The sequence below is a fragment of the Narcine bancroftii genome, chromosome 4, assembly GCF_036971445.1.
Source record: "Narcine bancroftii isolate sNarBan1 chromosome 4, sNarBan1.hap1, whole genome shotgun sequence".
Classification (NCBI taxonomy): Eukaryota; Metazoa; Chordata; class Chondrichthyes; order Torpediniformes; family Narcinidae; genus Narcine; species Narcine bancroftii.
The window spans coordinates 196,251,947-196,267,501 of NC_091472.1; the positions used below are offsets into that span (position 1 = coordinate 196,251,947).

Below are 15,555 nucleotides of genomic sequence, written 5' to 3' on the forward strand. Positions count from 1 at the left end.
GTACTCTCATTACACGTCTTCATTTCTCAGTCTATTTTGTAATTGTTCTGCAAATTTTCGTGCTTCCTCTGGATCCGAGAATAGTCTGTTTTGCTGTCCTGGAATAAATATTTTCAATACTGCTGGATGCTTTAGTATAAATTTATACCCTTTCTTCCATAAAATCGCCTTTGCTGTATTGAACTCCTTTCTCTTCTTCAGGAGTTCAAAACTTATATCTGGATAAATGAAGATTTTTCGCCCTTTGTACTCCAGTGGCTTGTTGTCCTCTCTTACTTTCTCCATTGTTTTCTCCAGTACCTTTTCTCTTGTAGTATATCTTAGGAATTTTACTAAAATAGATCTTGGCTTTTGTTGTGGTTGTGGTTTAAAGGCCAATGCTCTATGTGCCCTTTCTATTTCCATTTCTTGCTGTAGTTCTGGACATCCTAGGATCCTGGGGATCCAATCTTTTATAAACTCTCTCATATTCTTGCCTTCATCTTCCTTCAGGCCCACTATCTTTATGTTATTTCTTCTGTTATAATTTTCCATTATATCTATTTTCTGAGCTAACAGTTCTTGTGTCTCTATAACTTTTTTATTAGATTCCTCTAATTTCTTTTTTAAGTCCTCTACCTCCATTTCTACTGTTGCTTCTCGTTCTTCCACCTTGTCCATTCTTTTTCCCATTTCTGATAAGGTCATATCTATTTTATTCACTTTCTCTTCTGTATTGTTTTTTCTTCTTCTTAAATCATTAAATTCTTGTGCTTGCCATTCTTTAAATGAATCCATGCATTCTTTAATAAGAAAAAGTATATCCTTTGTCTTGCCTTTCCCTTCTTCTTCTATTTCACTGTACTCTTCCTCTTCCTCTTCTTCCTCTGGGTTGGCCATCTGTTGTTTCTTTGTTGCCCTTTTCTTCTCTTCTTTCTTGTTTTCGTTGTCTTCTATGTTCTCCTCTTGCTGCAGGTGTTCTGCAGCTGTCATTGCCGGCTGTGGAGATCGACTCCCCAGCTGGTCACCCCTCCCGTCGGTGTGTTTTTTTTTCATGCGCATCGCGCATGCGCGAGGAGTTGCGCATCCGCGGTTGCGCACTTTTACTCGGCTCAGCGAGCCATTTTTGTAGTTCACTTTCTACTGACCTGAGGGAGCGGGTTTCTCTCTCCACCGCGGGCCTCTTCGAACAGGTAAGGCCTTCTCCTTCTTCTTCCGTTGTCTTCTCTTCCTCTCTTCTTACCGTTGGTTTCGATTTTTCTTTTTTCGTCGCCATCTTCTTTCCACCTTTATACTCACTTTACTTTAATTTTTATTTTTGTGCCTTTGTGTTTTCTTTTATTTTTTCCGACTTTTCTGGAGAGGGCTGGAGTTCACCGTCCGGCCACTACTCCATCACGTGACTCTTCCCCATGCATGTGTTTATTCACATAACACGGCTATAAGAGGCAGGGTGTGGGGTCAGCGCTTCTTGTAAGTGTCCATAGAGGCCATGGAGCCACCCCCTTATATTATTACTTTTATTAATCCATCTATTGGTAGATTTCTGAAAGTTTTTATCGAGGTGTGGCCACACCTCTGCTCCCATGTACTTCAGATTATGGCTGCCATATTTTAACAAAGGTGCAGTGTCAGTTTCTAAGGTTATATGTAATTTTTGCATGGGAATACAGCTGTGCATCTTGGTAATCTACTTACTGATAAGAAGAGGGGAGTCAGACTTCCAGGTCACTGCTATGCATTTTTTTTTTTTGCTGGACAAAGAAATAAATACAAATTGAATTTGGTTAATTTGTAGCTTATGCCCATAATGTTCCCCAGCAGATACAATATTAGATCTGGCGAGAAGGTTACCTTCGTTATTCTGGGTAGTATGTTGGCCAAATCCTGCCAAAATGGGGCTACCTTTGTGCAGGACCAGGTTGTGTGAATGAATGTTCCCTGTTCCACTCCACACCTGAAGCACGTCTCCAGCACCTTTGGTTTTGTCGTGTGAATCTTTGAGGTGTGGGGTAGAGCTGATGCAGAAAGTTGTATTGAACCAGTCTGTATCTAGAATTAATAACTGTTGTTACACTATCTTTACACCAATCTGACCAATATCTCTTGTCAATTATGATGCCCAGATGTGACCTCCATCTTTTTCTTAATCTGTATAGCCCCTGCTTGGGGCTTTCATCTTGGAGTATCGAGTACATTCTTGATATAAATTTGGGTACGTTTCCCAGTCAAAGCAACCTTTTAACCTCACTAGATGTAGGCAGGGTCATAGGGGCCCCACCCATCCCTCAGAAATTATCTTAATTGGAGGAAAAAGTGAAAGGTCCCTGAAGGCCAATCATATTTGCCTCTTAGCTGCTTGAAGGACATAAGCTGTTTCCCTTTGTAGCAGTCCTCAATATGTCGGATCCCCTGCCGATGTCAAATCTCCAGGAATTTATTGCCCATGCTCATGGGCATCAATTCATTATGAGTCAGTAGCGCCTTTGGCGATATTTCCACTTTCTCTCCAATACATTCATTGATTTTGTGCTTGATTTTAATCAGATTTTTCAGAATGGGGTTTTTTTTTGCTATTAATTTAGCATCCTATTTGTATATGAAATGCTTTACTGTCCTCTCCCCCATTCCATTCAATCCCATTTGCACTCAAGTGGGTGGTTCCCCCTCCTTAAAGAAGGATGCAAGGAACTTAGACTGAGCTCCTAGATAATATTTCTTAAAATCAGGCAACCTTAGCCCCTCCAAGCTGTAATCCCATTCTAGTCAAGTCTATTCTGAGTACTTTTCCATTCCAGATGAATTTCCTTATGCTATCATTTAGCACCTTAAAAAAAAAAGATTGAGACTCTGGAATTAACAAAGAATGGAAGAGGTATTGGAGTCCCAAAATCATCTTCATCTTTATGCAATTAACCTTTCCCATTAAGGAGATGGGCAGATCCTTCCATCTCATTAAGTCACCTCTCATCTTCTTCAGCATAGGGGCTAGTTCAGTTTGTATAAATTTTCCAGGTTACTAACAATCTTGATTCCTCAGTATTTCACAGCTCCTACATGCCAGATGAAATTGCTGTTACTTTGATATTCTTTGTGGTCAAATTTATTCAATGGCATGATATTGCTTTTTTCTATGTTGGCTTTATAGCCCGATATTGTACCATAGTCCTCCAGTGTGGTGAGCAACTCTGGCAAAGTCCTAACCTGGTCTGTCAGGTACAACAACACATCATCTGCCATTAGATTTATCGTGCTCACGCTGACACACTTTGAATCTCTTTATCGCGGATCTTTCCTGATGGCCTCTGCCAATGGTTTAATTGCTAAGACAGAAAGCCTGGAGACAGAGGACAGCCCTGTCTGCTGGACCTGCTGAGGGGGAATGTTGGTGATATTTGTCCATTCATACTGACTTTTGCCCGTGCTTTGTCATAGTGTTTTTATCCAGTTAACAAACGTTTGCCCTATTCCAAATTTTTCCAAAACTTTAATCAAAGGTCTTTTCTGCTTCTAGCGAAACTATTATACTTGGATCATGTTTTGCCTGTGCCAAATGTATAATGTTAAATAGTCTGCTCAAGTTGTTAGCAGAGCACCTCTTCCTGTTGAAACCCACTTGATCCAGATCTATCAACTTGGGAAGGTACTGACCCTGTCTATTGGCTAGTGTCTTGGCTATTATTTTGTAATCTATATTTAATAATGAGATAGATCTGTATGAGGATGGCTTCTTTTTAGGTCCAGAGGACCCCAAAACCCAACAGCAATAGAAATTCACCGACAAATGGTTACTTAAACAAAAGTCATTTTTAATTTTTCTTTAAACATAAAAACAGAATCAATCTAACTTACTACTATTAACTTAACAACTCCCTTCTAATTCTAAGTGCAAGTGTATGTAATGTGTATCAATTCAGAAAAGTTCTTTGATTCACAGTCCAATCTCACTTCTCACTCCTTCAAGTTCACTGGTGCATAGAATTTAACATTTATGAATTTTCACCAAGCTTTGGTGCCTAAAGGTAATTGGTTACCACTCTGGAAGGTCCTTGTTGGCTTCAGAAAGAGATTTGTTGCTCATTGGACACATACAAACTGATTCCTTCTGATCAGCCATTTCAATGTCTTGCTGAAGAAACTTGCCTCATCAGGATTTTCCAAATGATAACCTCTTCTTGTGCAGGTCACCACAGAATTCCTTTTGTTTCAGGTGGAACACTCTAGCCAGCCATTTCCTCTTGTATGGATCACTCAGAACTCACAACCTGTCTTCAAATTGGGGTTTCAACAACCTGCCAGCTTGCCATGACTGAAGAAACAAGTTCTCTCTCAGAGAAAGCCTGTTTTGTCTCTCCTCTCTCTCTGCTTGCAAAACCACTTGATCTTCTTAGAATAGCAAACTGCAACCAGACCGATTGCAGCACCGGACCCAATCTTCTGACTCCATTCATCTGTTGCTTTCAAAACAATAATCCATTACTCCACAGTATGTCCAATTAGCACCTACTTGTGAAGACTCTATAGGCATACTTCAAAGTTTTTGCAAAGGCACTCGGAGCCTGAACTGTCTGGCTTGAGCAAAGCTCTGACATTTTAAATGAGATCTGTTTTGTGAAGCGTTTGTGACCTATACTGCCCCCACAGTTTATCTCCTTCAAAAACATATCTATATACAATATAAAATGTGATATTATCTGTCACAGTTTCACCACAATGATAACTGTTGAGGAAGATTCTCAGAGAGTCTGTGTCTCCACTGCCTGGTTTACTACACCCATTAACAACAGCGTCAATCGGTCTTTGAATTCATTATAGACTCAGGTGAGGTGCGGGGGGGGGGAAAGAGAAGAACCATTCTCTCCGGAGACTTGTTTGGTTGTAACATTCCCAAGGCCTGTTCGATTTCTTCATTGGAAAATGGGGCATCTAATTCTATCCGGTCCTCCTGGGCCAATCTCGGCAACTCAACTCCGCACCAAGAACTCCTCAATTTTATTTACATCTCTTGACGCTTCTGATTTATACAATTTCTCATTAGTTTTAAAGGTGTCATTTATTTCTCTTGAATTGTATGTTACTGAGCCCAGACCTGACTGAACTGCATTAATTGTCCTTCTCTTCTCAGAAGAGAATGCTTCTTAAACTTTTATGAGCTCTGTTGAAAGGACATATACCTAAAATTTTAAATCTATTTCGCTCTCCACAGATACTCTGACCTGTTGATTGCTGTCAGCTTTCATTACACTTTCGAGTTCAATGACCCGTTCAATGTGAATCATTCACCATTGTGACCAAAATACCAAAATTTTGTGTTTTTTCACCTAATTCATAATAACTTTGCTTGGATCGTGATAATTTTTTTCCACTCTGTATGTTTGCAGACTGTTATATTTAAGTTACTTATTTTCAAATTCCTGATATTTCTCATTCGATCCCAGGTTTTGATATTTTTCCAATTTTGTGATCTCCTGTTCCAATGTCCCCACTTCAGTCAAGTGTTTCTTTATGATACTTTCGGTATGGAAAATTGTTTGCCCCCTTAGATGGGCCTTTGGTGTGTCCCAGATTAAAAAAATATTATTAGTTGAGGGGCAATTTGTGTCATAAAACAGAGCAATTTAAACCATTAGAAAAGTACAAAAGTCTGGGTTTCTCAACAGTGTAGCATTAAGATGCCACATATAAGCATTTGGCTGTTTTTCAGGCAATGTTATTTACAAGGTTAATGGTGAGTGGTTTGATACTAGCCTTGCTAAATATTCTGACTCAATCAATTCTGGTATGAGAGTCGTGGAGCTTCGAGTTAAAGAATCAGTCCCTAGACGCCGGGTTCCTCTGTCTACATGTGTCTATTAAATTTAATTCTTTCATAAAGGCCGGAGTGGTTTTTGCTGCCTTGGACCTTGTCAATGTCTTTGTTGTCTTATCTAGAATAGGGTCGAGGCAAAAATTTAGATCTCCAATTAATACGTTTACCCTCTGTAGCCCCTAGAAAAGCATTTTGCATAAACTGCTTGTCCATGGTTCCGAATATAACTGGCAATGAACCATTACAAATCTCCTGGCAGGGTCCGTAGCTCCACCACTCACCATCACTGGGACCCTTTTATGTATTAAAATGGATTCCCTCCCCCCTGTCCCTAGCCTTCGAGCTGAAGGAGGAAGAAAATACCTGCCCCACCCAGTCCCTTTTTAAGTTTATTATGTTCCCTTTTTGTTAAATGCGTTTCCTGTAAGAATATTATATCTGCTCTCAATTTTTTTTAGGAGTGCCGGGACTCCTTTCTTTTTATGGGGCTGTTTAAACTATTTACATTTCATAGTCTCATTCATTTATGTTTCTATATCTTATCTTTTCACCTTCACAGTACCCCTGTTTGTCTTGAAAAATGCCCTCCTCACACTTTTCCATCATTCATGGTCTCTCCATCCACACCAGCCACAAAGGGAAAAAGCTGAATAAAAATAAATATGAAAAAGATGGAATTTCCCCCCCCCCCCATAGGCAAACCTAGATAATATAAAATTTAAAAAAAACTCCAATATATCAAAGTTAACAAGCAAAACATTCAAATTATTCCTGTCCTCTGTTTTGGCACCTCGCCTCTCTGCTACTGCGCCATCTTCCCTCCTATTTCAAGTCTTCTTGTGTGCCATCTTCTCCATGGCCAGGTCCTTGCGTAGTCTCTTTCTCCTTGAGCTCCCATTATTTTCCCTATTTATACATTTTTTTAAAAATAAAGGAAAATTATATCGCCCAACATTCCCTCTGATTATTATAAATCTTTATCAAAACCCCGGCTGCTATGTACAACAATAACCTCAATCATCTTAATTGTTTTCGTGAATCAATAATTATGAGTCTGTAATGCGCCCCCCCCCCCCCCCCCCCCACCTTTGTTACACAGCTTCTCAGCCTTTCTGTCCATGGTTCCTTCAGGGGTTTGATTCAGCTTATATTCTTGCAGACTTGCACATTTCCTGGTAATTCCTGGGCACATAACAGCATCCTGTGCTCCTTAAAATGTTTCCTATCCCCTCCCGGTAGCATGATTTTTAGGGTGGCTGGGTACAGCATCTCATACTCTATTTTCTTGACCTGGTCAAATTCTTTTTGTTGTTTTAGCAGTGCAGGACTCTGGTCATGGAAGAACATCAGTCTTCCCTTTCCAGAATTCCACTGGTCCCCCTGTCTGCCTTGATTGGGTCATGGCTCCCCTTAGCACTATTTCCCGGTCCCGGCTACTAACAAACTGGATCAGAACTGGCCTTGGGCATTGATTTGGGACGGGTCAGGGGCTGAATGTCCTATAGGCCCTTTCTATGGTTAGGGGGGCTTTAAATCGATCCCTTCCCAACACCTCAGTGATTCAGTGTTCAAAGAACTCCACTGAGTCCTTCCTCCCTCCCCCCCCCCCTCCTCCTTTATTCAGGTCCAGTAGTCTGTTATTGTACCAATTACAGTTTTCCAGATAGTCTAATTTATCTAACAGCTTTTTTTTCCGATGACCCACGCATCAGCTGTGTTTTCCAGTCTTTCTTGTGTATCTTGGATGTCCTCCATCGTGCCTTCCAGGACCCCGACAGTATTTGTCAGAGCCCTAATTAAAGTCCGCAGGTTGAGCAGACCCTCAGATCTCTTTTAGAGATTAGAGGTGTCCAGCCGTTGCTCCAGACGTCCAATCTGGGTTGCCAGCGGCTGCACCACTGCCAGAACATCTTGGTTGGGCGAGCCTGACGTTGCAGGCTTCGTCCTCGGCCTTCAGCACTAGCTCCGCTAGCAGCGCGGGGGCCTGTGGGTTACTAACATCAAATGAGTTTTCACTCAGTGTTTCTGTCGCTTCTAGCAGGTCGCAATCCTCTGTCGCCTGCTTCTTGCTCCTCCTGCCAATCTGACTTCAGCGGGGGTAAGTTTAACTTCTATTAAAAGATGTTATTTTCTTTGTTTTAGAGGCTTTTAGATGGAACTCACTGAGCATGTCCTTTCAGCCTCTCAGTATCACGTGACTCCCGGGAGAAGTTTAAAGAGGATGTGTGAGGGAAATATTTTACAGATAGTGGTGGGTGTCTGAAATGGACTTCCAGGAGTAATGGTGGAAGGAGATACATTAGTAGTGTTTAAGAGACTTGCAGGTAGATATATGATTACAGAAAGAATAGTTGGAAATAGATAATGTGTAAGCAGCAGAGTTTTGATTTAATTTGGGCCTAGTGTTTGACAGAGACGTTGTGGGCGAGGGACCTTCTCCAATTCTGGACTGTTATGTGTTCTAGGGCACTGTGGTTCTGCAATTTGAGATGGATTGTGAGAGTGTGAGAAAACCCTAGAAAATGGAGTTGACATAGGTAAGTGTGAGGTCAAGCATATCAGGAAGAGGAATTAAAATTCCGATTGTTATCTGAATGGAGAGGGAGAGATCGTACAGAAATAAAATTCAGAGGGATTAGGTATTCTGGAGCATATATCACAAAGTTAGCATGCAGATCTCAAGTGAAGGCATTGGAATTTAAGAATAGGGAAGTCTTATTATAGTGTGCAGGATGTTGATGAGGCCACACATGGAACACTGAACAGTTTTGTTCCCTTATGTAAATAAGGGTATACTTTTGTAGCATTTGAGGCAGTCCAAGAATGTTTACCAATTCCTGAAATGAGGGGAACAGGAATCACTAAATAGTTTGGGTCTGTATTCTTTGGAGTTATTGTTTTGCATGATGTCTTTTGCAATAATTGCATGAGGTTGTAATTTAATTGTGTCTGTTTCCTGTGCTGCTTTATTTAGTTGCTGTTCCTCTCTGGCCTTGCTGAAAGATGTATTAATTTTATTGTGAGAATAACATCACTTTCTGCTTGCTATGTTTTCAATATAGATAATATTTGAGGCCAGCTTGTCTACATATTTGACTTATCTCAATTATTAAATAAGTGTTCATTTGTTCAGCTGGACATTGTATACACGAGTATCCATCCAATTAGACATGCACTGTCATTTGAAGTAGATGAGGAAAATGTTTCTTCAACCAGAGGGTTGCCACCAACTGCTGTGGAGTACAAGTCATTGGGTTGTATTTAAAGAGGAGTTGATAAGATTCTTGATTAGTCAGGTTGTCAAAAGTTATGGAGAGAAGGAAGGAGAATAGATTTGCAAGGAATATTACATCAGCCATGATTTGAATGGTGGAGCTGACTCATTCGGCTGAATAATTTTATTCTCAAGTCATATGGTTGTATGGTATTATTTGAATCTGATGCCTTCCTGCATCGGTTAGTGTTAGCAGTTTGGTTCTCACAATTTTTCTGAGTTTATGGAAAAAAAATCCAAACTTTAGAGATCTGGCTAGATCTTTATCATTTCCCCACCAAGAGTGATAGTCCACCTCAGGCCAAGCTACTTTTGAGATACAATAGACAATAGGAGCTGGAGTAGGCCCTTCGGCCCGTCGAGCCAGCACCGCCATTTTATAGATCATGGCTGATCACTACCATTAGTACCCCTTTCCAGCCTTATCCCCATAACCCTTAACTCCTTTGCCTGGAATTAGTATTGTTATTCATTTTTCTAATAGCATATGCACTCTCAAATCAGGCCTTTTGTCCACCTGCTCCCAGTGCAAATTGAGCCACATGATATCCTAGAGCTCTCTGCAGTAAATGTGAACATGTACAAATACATGATGAAATCAATGGATAGTGAGTTTTTTTGGTGTTGAGGCAGCAATCTACAAGTTGAATGAGCAAATTCTCTTCAAGTTTTAAGAAATTAAACTTCATCAAATATGTTGATTTGAGACTTGGAAAGAATAACCTCAAAATCTGTGTTGATATGATCTGGGAAAAGTTCAAGATGATGCTGTCCATTCCCACTTTAGCTCTCCTGCTTTCCAAACTATTGTTTCCTTCACTTCTCTGCATCTTCTCTCTAACTTTTCTTACTTCAGATGTTTACGTCACACAGACCTGGCTGTTTTTTTACACAGATTTCTAGCCTCTGCTGTATTTTGATTTTTCTGTCAGATTTATAAAAAAATTGTGAAGCTTGCCTAATGTTCACGTCAAAAGTATAATTTGTGCTTGAAGTTTCAAATAAACTGGGGTATTACTTTCTGTTTTTCTTTTCTCCCCCTTTGAATTTTTTCTCAATGTTGAGATCATTCCTGTCACATACTACATGTTGTTCTGTGATATTTTTGGGCCTTAAAGGAATGTAGTCTTAAAGTAGTTTTAAAGAACTGAAATCTTGTGAGAATCTTTCTGAGAGCAACAGTTATCAGGCTCTTGAACTTCCCCCATTACACCAATCAGGAACTCCTCTGATACCACACAAGGTTTGTCTGCACTATTGGAGTGCACAAAAGTGCTGGAGAAATGTGGTAGGTCACGCAGAATCCATAGGAAGTGATGGGTAACAAACATTTTGGGCCTGAATCCTTCATCAGGAATCTGGAAAAAAGGGAGAAGCCTGAATAAAAAGGTGGGGGTAGAGGAGAGGGGTGAGGATGGAGAAGGAGCACAGGCTAGTGCAGGATGGGAGAATAGAGGAGGAAGGGTAGAGAGAAAGAAGCTGAGAAGTGATACGGGAGCGGGCTAATGGTAGCTCTCTGATAGGAGAAGGAGGGGTGGGGAGCGGTGGGGAGCTGGATGAAAGAAGAATAAGCGATAAGGAAAGAGTGAGACCGGGGGAGGTGGTCAACAGAAATTGGAGAAGTTGACGTTGATGCTGTATAGTTGGAGACTGCAGTGACAGATTTTAAGGTATTGTTCCTGAAGGTGTCCTGGATTTGGAAGAACACAAGTCCATGGAGAAACATGACAGTGTGACACTAGTGTGTGGAATTAAAATGGTTGTCCACTGGGAGGTCCTTGCAATAGAAGGTTCTTTTTAAAAAAAATCTTCCAGCCTTCATCCTGTGTCCCCAATGCAGAGCCTACATCAGCAGCATTGGGTGCAATAAATTACCCCTTATCGATTTTACAAGTGAAGTGTTGGACTGTTTGAGGATCCTGAATAGTGGTGAGGGGGTAGATGTAAGTGTGGCTATTGTGGTCACAGGGGTAGATACCGGGGGAGGGGGGATTGAGTGGGAAGAGATATAGTCAAGATTACTGTGGGAGTTAATGGGTGCAAATAGAAGATGTCTGTAAATAGTTTGTATCAAAGATGATACAGAGAGATTGAGAAAGGGGAGAGTTTGCATTATTATTATGTTACTTTGTTTTTGTACTACGATAACTATGAATATTTATTATCTGTCTATTTTTGTGCATTTATTGTTTTTTAAAATTCAATTAAGTATTTAGTATGTAGTTGTGTTTAGTTTATTACAAAATACCTGTTCAGCTGCAGGCAAGTTAGAATTTTAGTGCATATCTGCATTGTGCAATGTGTATGACAATAAACTTGTTTATCATTAAGTTAACTTCAACTCCCAGCAGTATAGATCGGTGTGCAACTTTGACATTGTTATTGTGAATAACTGGTAGGCAGTTTTGGAAGGTCAGACTGCATGCAGTACAGGGTGAACTGGCCATGTGTATACAGAATTGGCTTGGGAGTGTTGTTGCTCAGACTGGAGGCCTTTGACCATTTGGCCACTGATGTTTGTCATCTGTATTAACAACTTGGATGACATGGTTTGTAAGTTTGATGATGTCCCCTAAATTGGTGGTGCAATGGGCAGTGAAGAAGGTTATTGTAGATTGCAACAGGATTTGGATGAACTGGGAAAGTGGGCCAAGGAATGGCAAATGAAATTTTGCTCTAAGTGTGACATGTTGCATTTTGTTATTACCAGCCACTCTCAACCTTTTTATTTTGGCTATGGCTCCCTTGGGACTGTTCAAAGTTTATGTGCCCCTTCCCTGTGAAGCAGTCGAGTTTAGTTGGTTTCTTCTGTACTACTCTGCTGTGGGGCCTCCGTCTGCCTCACTCGACCGAGGCCGGGGCCTCCCCTTGCTCCTGCCCGGATTGGAGCCGCTGCCGCCTACCCTCTGCCCGGGCCGGGGCCGCCGCTGCTTTCCCTGTGCCCAGTCCGGGGCCGCCGCCTCCAACTTTCTGCCTGGACCGGGGCCTCCGCCTGCCTCACTCGACCGAGGCCGGGGCCGCCGTCTCCCCCTTGCTCCTGCCCGGATCGGGGCCGCCGCCGCCTACCCTCTGCCCGGACCGGGGCCAGGGCCGCCGCTGCTCTCCCTGTGCCCGGACCGGGGCCACTGCCTCCAACTTTCTGCCCGGACCGGTGCCTCCGCCTGTCTCACTCGACCGAGGCCGGGACCGCCGCCTCCCCCTTGCTCCTGCCCGGATCTCCATTAACAATGGCGTGAAGCAAGGCTGTGTTCTCGCACCAACCCTCTTCAATCTTTTTCAGCATGATACTGAACCAAGCCATGAAAGAACTCAACAATGAAGACGCTGTTTACATCCGGTACCGCACGGATGGCAGTCTCTTCAATCTGAGGTGCCTGCAAGCTCACACCAAGACACAAGAGCAACTTGTCTGTGAACTATTCTTTGCAGACGATGCCGCTTTAGTTGCCCGTTCAGAGCCAGCTCTTCAGCGCTTGACGTCCTGTTTTGCGGAAACTGCCAAAATGTTTGGCCTGGAAGTCAGCCTAAAGAAAACGGAGGTCCTCCATCAGCCAGCTCCCCACCATGACTACCAGCCCCCCCACATCTCCATCGGGCACACAAAACTCAAAACGGTCAACCAGTTTACCTATCTCGACTGCACCATTTCATCAGATGCAAGGATCGACAACGAGATAGACAACAGACTCTCCAAGGCAAATAGCGCCTTTGGAAGACTACACAAAAGAGTCTGGAAAAACAACCAACTGAAAAACCTCACAAAGATTAGCGTATACAGAGCCGTTGTCATACCCACACTCCTGTTCGGCTCCGAATCATGGGTCCTCTACCGGCATCACCTATATCTCCTAGAACGCTTCCACCAGCATTGTCTCCACTCCATCCTCAAAATTCATTGGAGCAACTCCATCCCTAACATCGAAGTACTCGAGATGGCAGAGGCCGACAGCATCGAGTCCACGCTGCTGAAGATCCAGCTGCGCTGGGTGGGTCACGTCTCCAGAATGGAGGACCATGTCCTTCCCAAGATCGTGTTATATGGCGAGCTCTCCACTGGCCACCGTTACAGAGGTGCACCAAAGAAGAGGTACAAGGACTGCCTAAAGAAATCTCTTGGTGCCTGCCACATTGACCACCGCTAGTGGGCTGATATCGCCTCAAACCGTGCATCTTTTTTTTTTTTTATAATTTTTTTTATTTTTCACACCATAAATCACATTAGCCATGATATACACTATTTCTTTTCACACATATACAGTGACTTTTTCTCCCCCCCCCCCTTTCCTCCCAAACCACCCCCCCACCCCCCCCTCTCATCCATTTTAGGTATACAATCTAGGTTGCATTAATCCAGTCAGACAATGTTGTCATTCAACAAAATTACACCAGAAATTCTACTGAGTCCATTCTTTTCTTTCCTTCTCCTTCCATCAACTTAGGTAATGTTTGTCCCCAGTAGGTTTTCGCTATTGTATTTAATGTAAGGCTCCTATACTTGTTCGAATATTTCAATATTATTTCTTAACCAATATGTTATTTTTTTCTAATGGAATACATTTATTCATTTAAATTTGGTAGTTTCTTCCTTTTAATTTGGTTATGTATTCCATTAATATTTAAAGACATATAGTTCAGCGTAGCCCTTTTATATTTTGTTTATCTTCTCTTTCCGTTTTTCCATCATTACCTTTCCTCCTTTTCCATTTCTGTTTTCTTATTTTCAACTCTTTATAAGACAACATTCCTACAACATCTAACATTTTCCTTATTCTCCTATTTCTATCTTATTTATCCCCAATCTCCCCTTCACCTCCTGAGTTGTCCTTTATCCCTTGTCGGACAACCACATCTCCCCTCTCCATTTGGATTTGCGAATCCACTCGCAAGCGTCAACTGATTGTGCAGTGACCGCTATTTCCCCCCACCCCGCCTCCCCCAGAAAAGATTTCACTTTTCATATGTCACAAAGGTCCCTCTTTTAATTCCCTCCTTATTCTCTCTATTCCATTACCTTCCCTTATTAATTCTTGTCTATACTATCTATATTTTCCTCTAAGTACAGATACATTCATGTATGCTCATTGTCTCTATTCACTCTTATACCTCTTTACCTGCATACATATCAATCGTGATCATTTTTACTCTCATTACCCGTCTTCATCCCTCAGTCTATTTTTGTCTTTACCCACATACATATCAGTCGTGATCATTTTAACTCTCATTACCCGTCTTCCTCCCTCAGTCTATTTTTGTAATTGTTCTGCAAATTTTCGTGCTTCTTCTGGATCCGAGAATAGTCTGTTTTGCTGTCCTGGAATAAATATTTTCAATACCGCTGGATGCTTTAGTATAAATTTATACCCTTTCTTCCATAAAATGGCCTTTGCTGTATTGAACTCTTTTCTCTTCTTTAGGAGTTCAAAACTTATATCTGGATAAATGAAGATTTTTTGCCCTTTATACTCCAGTGGTTTGTTGCCCTCTCTTACTTTTTCCATTGTCTTCTCCAGTACCTTTTCTCTTGTAGTATATCTTAGGAATTTTACTACAATAGATCTTGGTTTTTGTTGTGGTTGTGGTTTAGAGGCCAATACTCTATGTGCCCTTTCTATTTCCATTTCATGCTGTAGTTCTGGACATCCTAGGGTCTTAGGGATCCACTCTTTTATAAACTCCCTCATATTCTTGCCTTCTTCATCTTCCTTAAGGCCCACTATCTTTATGTTATTTCTTCTGTTATGGTTTTCCATTGTATCTATTTTTTGAGCTAGTAGTTCTTGTGTCTCTTTAGTTTTTTTATTAGATTTCTCCAATTTCTTTTTTAAGTCTTCTACCTCCATTTCTGCTGCTACTGCCCGCTCTTCCATCTTGTCCATTTTTTTTCCCATTTCTGTTAAGGTCATCTCCATTTTAATTATTTTCTCCTCTGTGTTGTTTATTCTTTTTCTTAAATCCTTAAATTCCTGTGTTTGCCATTCTTTAAATGATTCCATGTATCCTCTAATAAGAGCAAGTATATCCTTTACCTTGCCTCTCTTTTCTTCTTCTATTTCACCATACTCTTCCTCTTCTTCTTCCTCTGGGTTGACCATCTGTTGTTTCTTTGTTGCCCTTTCCTCCTCTTCTATCTTGTTTCTATTGTCTTCTGTGGTCTCTTCTTGCTGCAGGTGTTCTGCAGCTGTCGTTGCCGGCTGTGGAGATCGACTCCCCAGCTGGTCCCCCCTCCCGTCGGTGTGTTTTTTTTCATTCGCATCGCGCATGCGCGAAACTTCGCGCATGCGCGGTTGCGCACTTTTGTTCGGCTCTGCGAGCCATTTTTGTAGTCCATTATTTACCGACCTGAGGGAGCGGGTTTCTCTCTCCGCAGCGGGCCTCTTCGGACAGGTAAGGCCTTCACCTTTTTCCTCCTTTGTCTTCTCTTCCTCTCTTCTTACCGTTGCTTTCGACTTTTCTTTTTTTGTCGCCATCTTCTTTCCACCTTTATACTCACTTT

At 41.7% G+C, this 15,555-nt stretch overlaps 1 protein-coding gene across 16 annotated transcripts in view; it reads left to right on the forward strand.

The window, feature by feature from the left end:
* The window catches only part of LOC138761425 (membrane-associated phosphatidylinositol transfer protein 2), a 331,314-nt gene that overhangs the window by 60,649 nt on the left and 255,110 nt on the right, over positions 1 to 15,555 (forward strand). For 12 of the 16 annotated variants that reach the window (XM_069933525.1, XM_069933533.1, XM_069933523.1 and 9 more), the window contains one exon: positions 7,830 to 7,886. The exons of 2 other annotated variants lie outside the window; for them this stretch is intronic. The gene's annotated coding sequence lies outside the window, so the exon portion shown is untranslated. Of the gene's footprint in view, positions 1 to 7,826; positions 7,887 to 15,555 lie in introns of all 16 variants that reach the window. 2 more of the 16 variants (XM_069933526.1, XM_069933529.1) reach the window with 1 other exon arrangement.